Raw genomic sequence first — 10,913 nt, 5'->3', positions numbered from 1 at the left:
TATACTCTAATCCAAGAACACAAGCCAGATGCTTTGTTGACTGAACCTGTAATGACGCATTATTTAAGACACTGAAATAATGAAAAAAAGACACGGAATATTTTACCTTCATATATATTGACGAAAAGCACTCTGATCATTACAGTATTTCCATTCGAACCATCTGCTGTCAAGCCCATCAACAACTGCATAAAACATGGAACAACATCTCGACAAACACTGCCCACTAGCACATCTCAACACACACTGCCAGTGGAGGCGGCGGAACAATAACCTCTAGCGCGATCTCTGGCGCTGTGGCTCAGTGTAGCCACCTTTCAACATCACATGATCACACTGACAGAACCACAGGCACATAGACACAGGCAACAGAGCAAGCACAATCTCGGCACTAGTACAGTGTATATCCACCTTTCGCAGCAATGCAGGCTGCTATTCTCCCATGGAGACGATCGTAGAGATGCTGGATGTAGTCCTGTGGAACGGCTTGCCATGCCATTTCCACCTGCCGCCTCAGTTGGACCAGCGTTCGTGCTGGACGTGCAGACCGCGTGAGACGACGCTTCATCCAGTCCCAAACATGCTCAATGGGGGACAGATCCGGAGATCTTGCTGGCCAGGGTAGTTGACTTACACCTTCTAGAGCACGTTGGGTGGCACGGGATACATGCGGACGTGCATTGTCCTGTTGGAACAGCAAGTTCCCTTGCCGGTCTAGGAATGGTAGAACGATGGGTTCGATGACGGTTTGGATGTACCGTGCACTATTCAGTGTCCCCTCGACGATCACCAGTGGTGTACGGCCAGTGTAGGAGATCGCTCCCCACACCATGATGCCGGGTGTTGGCCCTGTGTGCCTCGGTCGTATGCAGTCCTGATTGTGGTGCTCACCTACACGGCGCCAAACACGCATACGACCATCATTGGCACCAAGGCAGAAGCGACTCTCATCGCCGAAGACGACACGTCTCCATTCGTCCCTCCATTCACGCCTGTCGCGACACCACTGGAGGCGGGCTGCGCGATGTTGGGGCGTGAGCGGAAGACGGCCTAACGGTGTGCTGGACCGTAGCCCAGCTTCATGGAGACGGTTGCGAATGGTCCTCGCCGATACCCCAGGAGCAACAGTGTCCCTAATTTGCTGGGAAGTGGCGGTGCGGTCCCCTACGGCACTGCGTAGGATCCTACGGTCTTGGCGTGCATCCGTGCGTCGCTGCGGTCCGGTCCCAGGTCGACGGGCACGTGCACCTTCCGCCGACCACTGGCGACAACATCGATGTACTGTGGAGACCTCACGCCCCACGTGTTGAGCAATTCGGCGGTACGTCCACCCGGCCTCCCGCATGTCCACTATACGCCCTCGCTCAAAGTCCGTCAACTGCACATACGGTTCACGTCCACGCTGTCGCGGCATGCTACCAGTGTTAAAGACTGCGATGGAGCTCCGTATGCCACGGCAAACTGGCTGACACTGACGGCGGCGGTGCACAAATGCTGCGCAGCTAGCGCCATTCGACGGCCAACACCGCGGTTCCTGTTGTGTCCGCTGTGCCGTGCGTGTGATCATTGCTTGTACAGCCCTCTCGCAGTTTCCGGAGCAAGTATGGAGGGTCTGACACACCGGTGTCAATGTGTTCTTTTTTCCATTTCCAGGAGTGTAGCTTCTAAGTTAAGTCGTAGGGTCATTATTGGCTTACGTGTTCCAATATTTCTACGGAATCCAAACTGGTCCTCCCCGAGGTCGGCTTCTACTAGTTTTTCCATTCGTCTGTAAAGAATTCGCGTTAGTATTTTGCACCCGTGACTTATTAAACTGATTGTTCGGTAATTTTCACAGCTGTCAGCATCTGCTTTCTTTGGGATTGGAATTATTATATTCTTCTTGAAGTCTGAGGGTATTTCGCCTGTCTCATACATCTTGCTCACCAGATGGTAGAGTTTTGTCAGGACTGGCTCTCCCAAGGCCGTCAGTAGTTCTGATGGAATGTTGTCTACTCCCGGGGCCTTGTTTCGACTCAGGTCTTTCAGTGCTCAATCAAACTCTTCACGCAGTATCGTATCTCCCGTTTCATCTTCAGCTAGATTCTCTTCCATTTCCATAATATTGTCCTCAAGTACATCGCCCTTGTATAGACCCTCTATATACTCCTTCCACCTTTCTGCTTTCCTTTCTTTGCTTAGAACTGGGTTTCCATTTGAGCTCTTTATATTCATACAGGTGGTTCTCTTTTCTCCAAAGGTCTCTTTAATTTTCCTGTAGGCAGCATCTATCTTACCTCTAGTGAGATAAGCCTCTACATCCTTACATTTGTCCTCTAGCCATCCCTGCTTAGCCATTTTGCAGTTCCTGTCAATCTCATTTTTGAGACGTTTGTATTCCTTTTTGCCTGCTTCATTTACTGCATTTTTATATTTTCTCCTTTCATCAATTAAATTCAATATTTCTTCTGTTACCCAAGGATTTCTACTAGCCCTCGTCTTTTTACCTACTTGATCCTTTGCTGCCTTCACTAATTCGTCTCTCAAAGCTACCCATTCATCTTCTACTGTATTTCTTTCCCCCATTCCTGTCAATTGTTCCCTTATGCTCTCCCTGAAACTCTGTACAACCTCTGGTTTAGTCAGTTTATCCAGGTCCCATCTCCTTAGATTCCCACCTTTTTGCAGTTTCTTCAGTTTTAATCTAAAGTTCATAACCAATAGATTGTGGTCAGAGTCCACATCTGCCCCTGGAAATGTCTTACAGTTTAAAAGCTGGTTCCTAAATCTCTGTCTTACCATTATATAATCTATCTGAAACCTGTCAGTATCTCCAGCATCTCTTTCCCTGCGTATCCGCGGGAAAAACGGAACAAGCAAAAAAAAAAAAAAAAAAAAATAATAATAAAATAAAATAAAATAAAATAATAATAATATCTTCATTGCGTAATTGGATTTTTTCGAGGCAGCTCTGAAAGCATCATGATCCTCTTTTTTGCATGAAAAATACTAAATATCAACATTAAAAATCGGCTATGATGAACTGGAGAGAATTCAGTTTGTTCAAGGAAGGCCAAAAACATTAAAATCGGATGAAAACTGTAGCGTGGGCGACGACAACCATGCTGAAAAACATGGTTTTGAGAAAAGATCGTCTTAAGTTTGACAACCGAGTGAGGTAGCGCAGTGGTTAGCACACTGGACTGGCATTTGGGAGGACGACGGGTCAAACTCTCGTCCGCCCATCCTGATTTAGGTTTTCCGTGATTTCCCTCAACTGCTTCCTTTGACAAGGGCGCGGCCGACTGCCTTCCCTAATCCGATGGTAGCGATGATTCGCTGTTTGGTCCTCTCCCCAAATCAACCAACCAACCGAAGTTTGACAAGTACTTACCTCAAAAAAAAAAAAAAAAAAAAAAAAAAAAAAAAAAAAAAAAAAAACGGGACGAAGCTTGAAACTTACGGGACATCATAGATGCCTGCTCCGTAATAATTATCGCCCCGGATAACGGATGGCCGCTTTCTGCTACTTTAATCTGATAAGCCCACATTTTCGTCCTCAAACCCCATTTCGTCGCCGAGCTCGTCGCCGCTGACGTCTCTGTCTTCACAGAATCGGTTCATTTCATCGCCGATTTCGATTTGAAGGGCATTTGCCAAGTGCATTAAATGTTAAAAAGTGCCAAACAAAACTGGTTTTCACTTTACGCCGAACAGTAAAATCACTCGTCTCTAAAGAGGCCGACTGACGCTGAAGAGGTGACTGAGCGTCTACCTGGGGGCCAACATGAGAAAATTGGAAGTCTGCTATGTGTTCGAGGCATTGGTAAACATTTGCACCATTACAATCCACCCTAAACATCTCACGAACGCAACGAAGGGAGCCTGAGCGCGGAACCGGTTCTCAAAGCCGCTGCGTGCCGTGCCGCTACTTTTTGGAATTATCACATAATATTTTGGGATATAATTCTTCAATGTATGTACATTCGAATCCCGCAAAAAATCGTCGCCCTGTCGGACCCCCCTGAAGGTACTTTTACGTGGACTTGGTCTTTTGTGGGAGTGTCTATTCCGTGTAATTTGTCTTTTGTCAGTAAGATCAATAAAGATGTTCAAAGAAGCAACCTTTTTAACGCTATTCAGCACTGTCGTGGTGCACTGATTCTAATTATTTTAGAATACCCGTTGTTCGGATATGTGTCTACATACAGCGCGCTTGGTTGTTAGTAATGTAACTGTCATTTACTCTGCAACTGATTATGACCAAGAAGGTCGAAACCGTTTCCATTTCAGTGAAATAAATGACAGGTATGCGACGTGTTATTGCACAGTGTGAATCATACACTGAGCACAAAAACATCTAACTCATAACCACTGTATTTCATTTACTGAAAGAGTGTTACAATTTTCCGATCACGCCAGGACGTCACTGATCCCACATGTCATCCAGTCAACTGAATTCAAGTGCGATCATATTGTGGGCTTATGAGAGCCTAAATGGTTCTTCCGAACAACTTCCCAATAAGTTGAAATTTTGGGGTAAGATGTTCGTGCCAGTGATTCTAGGAAGGTGCACATGTTGGTTGCACTGTTTCCGCCACCGCCTCAGCGGCACAGCCAGCACAGTGCAAAGTTGAACAAACGTTGCATCCAATCTCAACGACAACCATCACGGATTGTGTGGTGTCACTGCCAGACACCACACTTGCTAGGTGGTAGCTTAAATCGGCCGCGGTCCATTAGTACATGTCGGACCCGCGTGTCGCCACTGTGTGATCGTAGACCTAGCGCCACCACACGGCAGGTCTCGAGAGACGTACGAGAACTCGCCCCAGTTGTACGACGACGTTGCTAGCGACTATACGGACGAAGCCTTTGCTCTCATTTGCCGAGAGACAGTTAGAATAGCCTTCAGCTAAGTCCATGTCTACGACCTAGCAAGGCGCCATTAGCCTTAGATAGCTTGTATCTAAAGAGTCGCACTTGTACCGCCACAATCTCCAGATGTCTCATCAAGAACGATGTATACAAAGGAAGGATTAAAAGTTAAGTAGTCCAGAAGATATGTACTTTTCTTTATAGCATTCATTAAGTCTCCTGTTTCAGACCTCACTCCATCCTTCGTGAGTTAGCGCGTGCATCTTGGCCGCCTATTTCAATTAGTGTACGTAGTGTTGGCAAGTCTGCCGACACAACAGATTGTTTTCTGGAAAGTAGGGTATGAACAATTGTCTTTCACACTTCTTCGCCATGTAACCGGTTTCAGATGGTATAGTATAAGATTTAATTGGAGGACTGAGAAGCGTATGAGCGATTTTATATGCCACGAGTTTCAGAGGCTCTATAGATCTAGCGTTTCTTAAAAGAACACATCCAGTATATTATCCAGCCCATGAAAACGACGGAGAAAATCTTTAGAAGAGTAGTTTCTGATTTACAGGCTGAAAACTAGCTTACATGAACCAGATAACATGCTTTTGGCCGCGCGGTTTAAGGCGTCTTCTCACGGTCCTCGCGGCTCCCCCCGTCGGAGGTTCGAGTCCTCCCTCGGGCATGTGTGTGTGTGTGTGTGTGTGTTGCCCACAGCGTAAGTTAGTTTAAGTTAGATTAAGTATTGTGTAAGCTTAGGGACCGATGACCTAAGCAGTTTGGTCCCATAAGATCTTACCATAAATTTACAAAAAAATTTACATGCTTTTGCTACACATCGAAACTTTATATTCGTAACGGTTGTAACAGTGCAACAGAAACTATTTATCGTATATTGTGTAGTGAATCTTATTGTGAAAAGGGCAACTATGACATAACAAAATGCCTCTTTCGAGTGGCCGAGCGGTTCTAGGCGCTTCAGTCTGAAACCGCGCGACCGCTACGGTCGCAGGTTCGAATCCTGCCTCGGGCATGGATGTGTGTGATGTCCTTAGGTTGGTTAGGTTTAAGTAGTTCTAAGTTCTAGGGGACTGATGACCTCAGAAGTTAAGTCCCATAGTGCTCAGAGCCATTTTTTTAGCATCTTTCGAAGCTGCTATAGGTAGTTGCTTTGGTAGTGCTGCCACCAATTTTATAACTTGTGGTCATTCACGTGTCTGCGCAGTCATAAATGACTAATATCAAAAACTTCAACCAACTTTCTGAAAGCAAATGAGATCGTAAAATACTTAATAATGGAATGTTTTCTACCAGGACATAATTGCTCTACGGAGACGGATGATGCCAGCAGCATAGTAGAAAAACTTGTGTTTATTCAAAAATGTTCAAATGAGTGTAAATTTCTAAGGGACAAAACTGCTGAGGTCATCGGTCCATAGACTTACAAACTACTTTAATTAACTTATGCTAAGAGCAACACACACACCCATGCCCGATGGAGGACTCGAACCTCCGGCGGGAGAGGCCGCGCAATCCGTGACATAGCGCCTAAACCTCGGGGCCACTCCGCGCGACGTTTATTCAAAAAATTGTGCTAATGAAGCTAAAAAAAAAAAAAACTTAACTCTTTCCGAACAGGCCTTGGAAGGCCCAACAGGATCGACAGGCCGCCGTGTCATCAAAAATGGCTCTGAGCACTATGGGACTTAACATCTATGGTCATCAGTCCCCTAGAACTTAGAACTACTTAAACCTAACTAACCTAAGGACAGCACACAAAACCCAGTCATCACGAGGCAGAGAAAATCCCTGACCCCGCCGGGAATCGAAACCGGGAACCCGGGCGTGGGAAACGAGAACGCTACCGCACGACCACGAGATGCGGACCGGCCGTGTCATCCTCAGCCCACAGGCGTCACTGGATGCAGATACGGAAGAGCATGTGGCCAGCACACCGCTCTCCCGGCCGTATGTCAGTTTACGAGACCGGAGCCGCTACTTCTTAATCAAGTAGCTCCTCAGTTTGCCTCACAAGGGCTGACTGCACCCCTCTTGCCAACAGCGCTCGGCAGACCGGATGGTCAACCATCCAAGTGCTAGCCCAACCCGACAGCACTTAACTTCGGTGATCTGTCGGGAACCGGTGTTACCACTGCGGTAAAGCCGTTGGCGCTAATAAAGGCACTGAAATAAATTTAGACAAGCGATCCCTCGACGGCAATTCAGCTGAATAATCGAACTGCAATGATTTTGCACCCATAGTAAGACTTTTACAATATAGTTTAGTACCACTTTAAAAATGTCGGTCATGAGCTTCTTTTAGATACATGTAGATTCTAAAGTACACATATCCAAGGATGAAAGTACAAAAACGGCGAAAATTCTAGATCGGTACTTTTTTGTTTTTTCATCAGAATATGTTAAACAACCAACTAAGCAACTGAAATACTACAAATAAAAGATGGAAGAGGAATATTTACATGAATGCCTTACCAAGTTTAATAATATGAACCACTTATTCTCTAATGTTGTATTGTCATTACCACAAACTCTCTTTTCAGAATTCTTACCCTGTTTGTCAGATTTCCTGACCATTAACTGTTGCATGCTGACGGTTCACTCCATGGAAAAATAACTTCATGTTCTACAGTGTACCGGTGTTCTTAAATGAGTAGTTAGATGTTTAATAAATATTGGATTAATGTATCCTTGTAGGGATGTACGAAGACGATAAGAATCCTAAATGAAAGTTTAAAGATAGAAGCTGTAATCCCGTACTTGTTCGAGATTAGTTTTCCAGTCAAAGACAAAGTACTAAATGCAATGTATACTGTTAGTATGACTAACAGTATAATGTCCAACAGAATTATAAAAATGTATAAAGAAACTATAGGCTAACTACATTAAGTCGGAAAATTTCATATAGTATACATAATAAGAAATATGACAGTGGGCTGTGTGGTGTCTAATTCGATAAAATATATAATATATCCGTACAGAATAGCCGGCGGGTGTGGCCGAGCGGTTCTAGGCGCTACAGTCTGGAACCGCGCGACCGCTACGGTCGCAGGTTCGAATCCAGCCTCGGGAATGGGTGTGTGTGATGTCCTTAGGTTAGTTAGGTTTAAGTTGTTCTAAGTTCTAGGAGACTGATGACCTCAGAAGTTAAGTCCCATAGTGCTCAAGGCCATTTGAACCATCGGTACAGAATATAGATATAATAATAGAATACTATTTGAAAGTGATATTTCGAAAAGAATTTTCTTTTTCTAATATTTCAGGACGATCAATAGTCAGCAATATTGCTGTAAAGTTATTTCCAAGTATTATCCACCAGGTCCACATGATTTAATTCTATAGGCATTCGAGCCTAACTATACAATACCTACCACACAGCAGAAGCGTTCAGCGTTGGATTATTGTCTCGACCCCACAAGATAAACTTTTTTATTTACACAAATCAATAAAAGTTTTGCGTCACCCGGTTGCCAGAGCTCCTGAAGATAGACGTTGATTGTGGATATTGTATCACAGACACAGTCCCTTTGACCGTTCAGAGATATCACTAAACCCGCCCAACGATGTAAACAACCATGCATGAGCAGCGCCTGTTAGAAAGAGGGAATCCGACAACCGATCAGTTCCAGGCATTCCACCAGTAAGGAGGTACACGGCTCGTGTTGTCTGTAGTTCAACCATGCGTAGACGCTCAATAACGCGGTTCGATCGCGTCCGCATTGTTACTTCGTGCCAGGAAGGTCTCTCAACAAGGGAAGTGTCCAGGGGTCTCGGAGTGAACCAAAGCGATGTTGTTCGGACATGGAGGACATACAGAGAGACGGGAAATGTCGATGACATGTCTCGCTCTGGCCGCCCAAGGGCTACTACTACAGTGGTGACCGCTACGTACGGATTAAGGCTCGAAGGAACCCTGACACCAACGCCATCATGTTAAATAATGGCGTTCGTGTAACGACAGGACGTCGTGTTACGATTCAAACTGTGCTCAATAGCCTGCATGATGCGCAACTTCTCTCCCGACGTCCATGGCAAGGTGCATCTACACGACACAACCACGACATCATGCAGCGCGCCCAACAACATGCCGAATGGACCGCTCAGGATTGGCATCACGTTCTCTTCACCGACGAGTGTCGCGTATGCCTTCAACCACACAATCGTCGGAGGCCTTTTTGGAGGTAACACGGTCAGGCTGAACGCCTTAGACACACTGTCCAGCGAGTGAATGATTTCCTTCAGGATAACGACATCGCTCGAATGGCGTTGCCAGCATGTTCTCCAGAAATGAACCCCATCGAACATGCATGGGATAGATTGAAGAAGGCTGTTTGTGGACGACGTGACCCGCCAATCACTCTGAGGGATCTACGCCGAATCTCCGTTGAGGAGTAGAAAAATCTGGACCAACAGTGCCTTGATGAACTTGTGGATAGTATTCCACGACGAATACAGGCATGCATCAATGCTAGAGGACGTGTTACTGGGTATTAGAGGTACCGGTGTGTACAGCAATCTGGACCACCACCTCTGAAGGTCTCGCTGTATGGTGGTACAACATGCAATGTGTGGTTTTCATGAGCAATAAAAAGAGCAGAAATGATGTTTATGTTGATCTCTATTCCAGTTTTGTGTACAGGTTCCGGAACTCTCGGACCCGAGGTCATTGCTGGGCAGCGCACTTCACAGAACAGACAGTCCCGCGTTTCGCCTTAGGTCATCGGTATCGTGTATATTACTCGGACGATCGTCACACGCAGATGCGACGGAATTTCAAAAAGTAAGTTACACACAATAATAGCTGGACAAGTAACTTTTGTTGACTGCTGAACTAAGCTTCGAAGTGACACATACGCGTGGCATTATTTTTCAGCATAGTACGTAAGTCTCTGTGAACAACGGTTGGAACTTTCTACCAATCGTTCAGTTCCTCGACGACAGAATTCCGCTCGTTGGCCACGCAGCCATTCGAGAATCGTTGAAATATCTACAACTGCTGCGAATTAGTTCCTCGATTGTCTCGACATTGTCGTCCGTGGTCGATGTCGGTCGCTTTCCTTTCCGATCAGCATCATTTGCGTCTATGCGGCCTTGATCAAATTCTTGACCCCATTTCACTACAACTGTATGCAACCTCGCACATGATCCATATACCATCAAAACACTACGCTCACATGCGACACCTCTTCCGGAAGACAGAAACCGAATTAAGGAAACCGTTTCTCCCTGTCGTGTTTGCATGTTAAGGCCTGAAGCGGAATTGCTAGCCCCGTTAAATATGGCGGCTGGAAAACAGCTGATCGAGTTTCTGATTCAGTCAACACAATCGTTATTTCTCTTCACTTAAATATTACAGGTAGATAGCTTCATGCGCAGTCTAATACCTCTGCTTCACCTTCACTGCACAGTAAGCCCATATTAATCGCATATTCTGAAAACAAGACGTAGCTTGACAAACCAAGCACGTTTCAAAACTGGTTGCGTTTTCATGGTAGCGAAAATCGATTCCGTAATTGTAAAACCGGCAACTAGAAGCGGATTTCCAGAATCGACTTTGAAGTGTGCGGTGTTGGGAAATCTATTCACGAAATGCAGTTTTGGGAGCCCCATGTAAACGGGGTGAATGTCACCGTGAAGCCGGCCGTTGTGGCCGAGCGGTTCTAGGCGCTTCAGTCTGGAACCGCGCTGCTGCTACGGTCGCAGGTTCGAATCCTGCCTCGGGCATGGAGGTGTGTGATGTCCTTAGGTTAGTTAGATTTACGTAGTTCTAGGTCTAGGGGACTGATTACCTCAGATGTTATCCCATAGTGCTTAGAGCCATTTGAAACATCTGACACCGTGAACCTATCTGCAATTTAGACGTTTCCCCAACAAAAATCGTACTGTGTCTCGTAATTTAAGCTTGGTGCACGTTTCCAGATGGTGCGGTATTTCATTCGCACACTGTGATGCACGTGCTAGCCGCATCCCAGCAGAACTGTATCTACAAATGGTTCAAATGGCACTTAGCACTATGGGACTTAAAATCTGAGGTCATCAGTCCCCTA

At 45.7% G+C, this 10,913-nt stretch overlaps 1 pseudogene; it reads right to left on the bottom strand.

Moving 5' to 3' along the window:
• Window positions 1-6,901: 6,901 nt before the first annotated feature.
• Window positions 6,902-7,019, bottom strand: LOC126249889 (5S ribosomal RNA; annotated as a pseudogene).
• Between the last annotated feature and the right edge of the window lie 3,894 nt (window positions 7,020-10,913).

The sequence above is a fragment of the Schistocerca nitens genome, chromosome 3 (genome assembly GCF_023898315.1).
Source record: "Schistocerca nitens isolate TAMUIC-IGC-003100 chromosome 3, iqSchNite1.1, whole genome shotgun sequence".
NCBI classification, from domain to species: domain Eukaryota; kingdom Metazoa; phylum Arthropoda; class Insecta; order Orthoptera; family Acrididae; genus Schistocerca; species Schistocerca nitens.
Note: the sequence above shows the minus strand (reverse complement) of the source record. Positions and strands in the feature narration are given on the sequence as shown.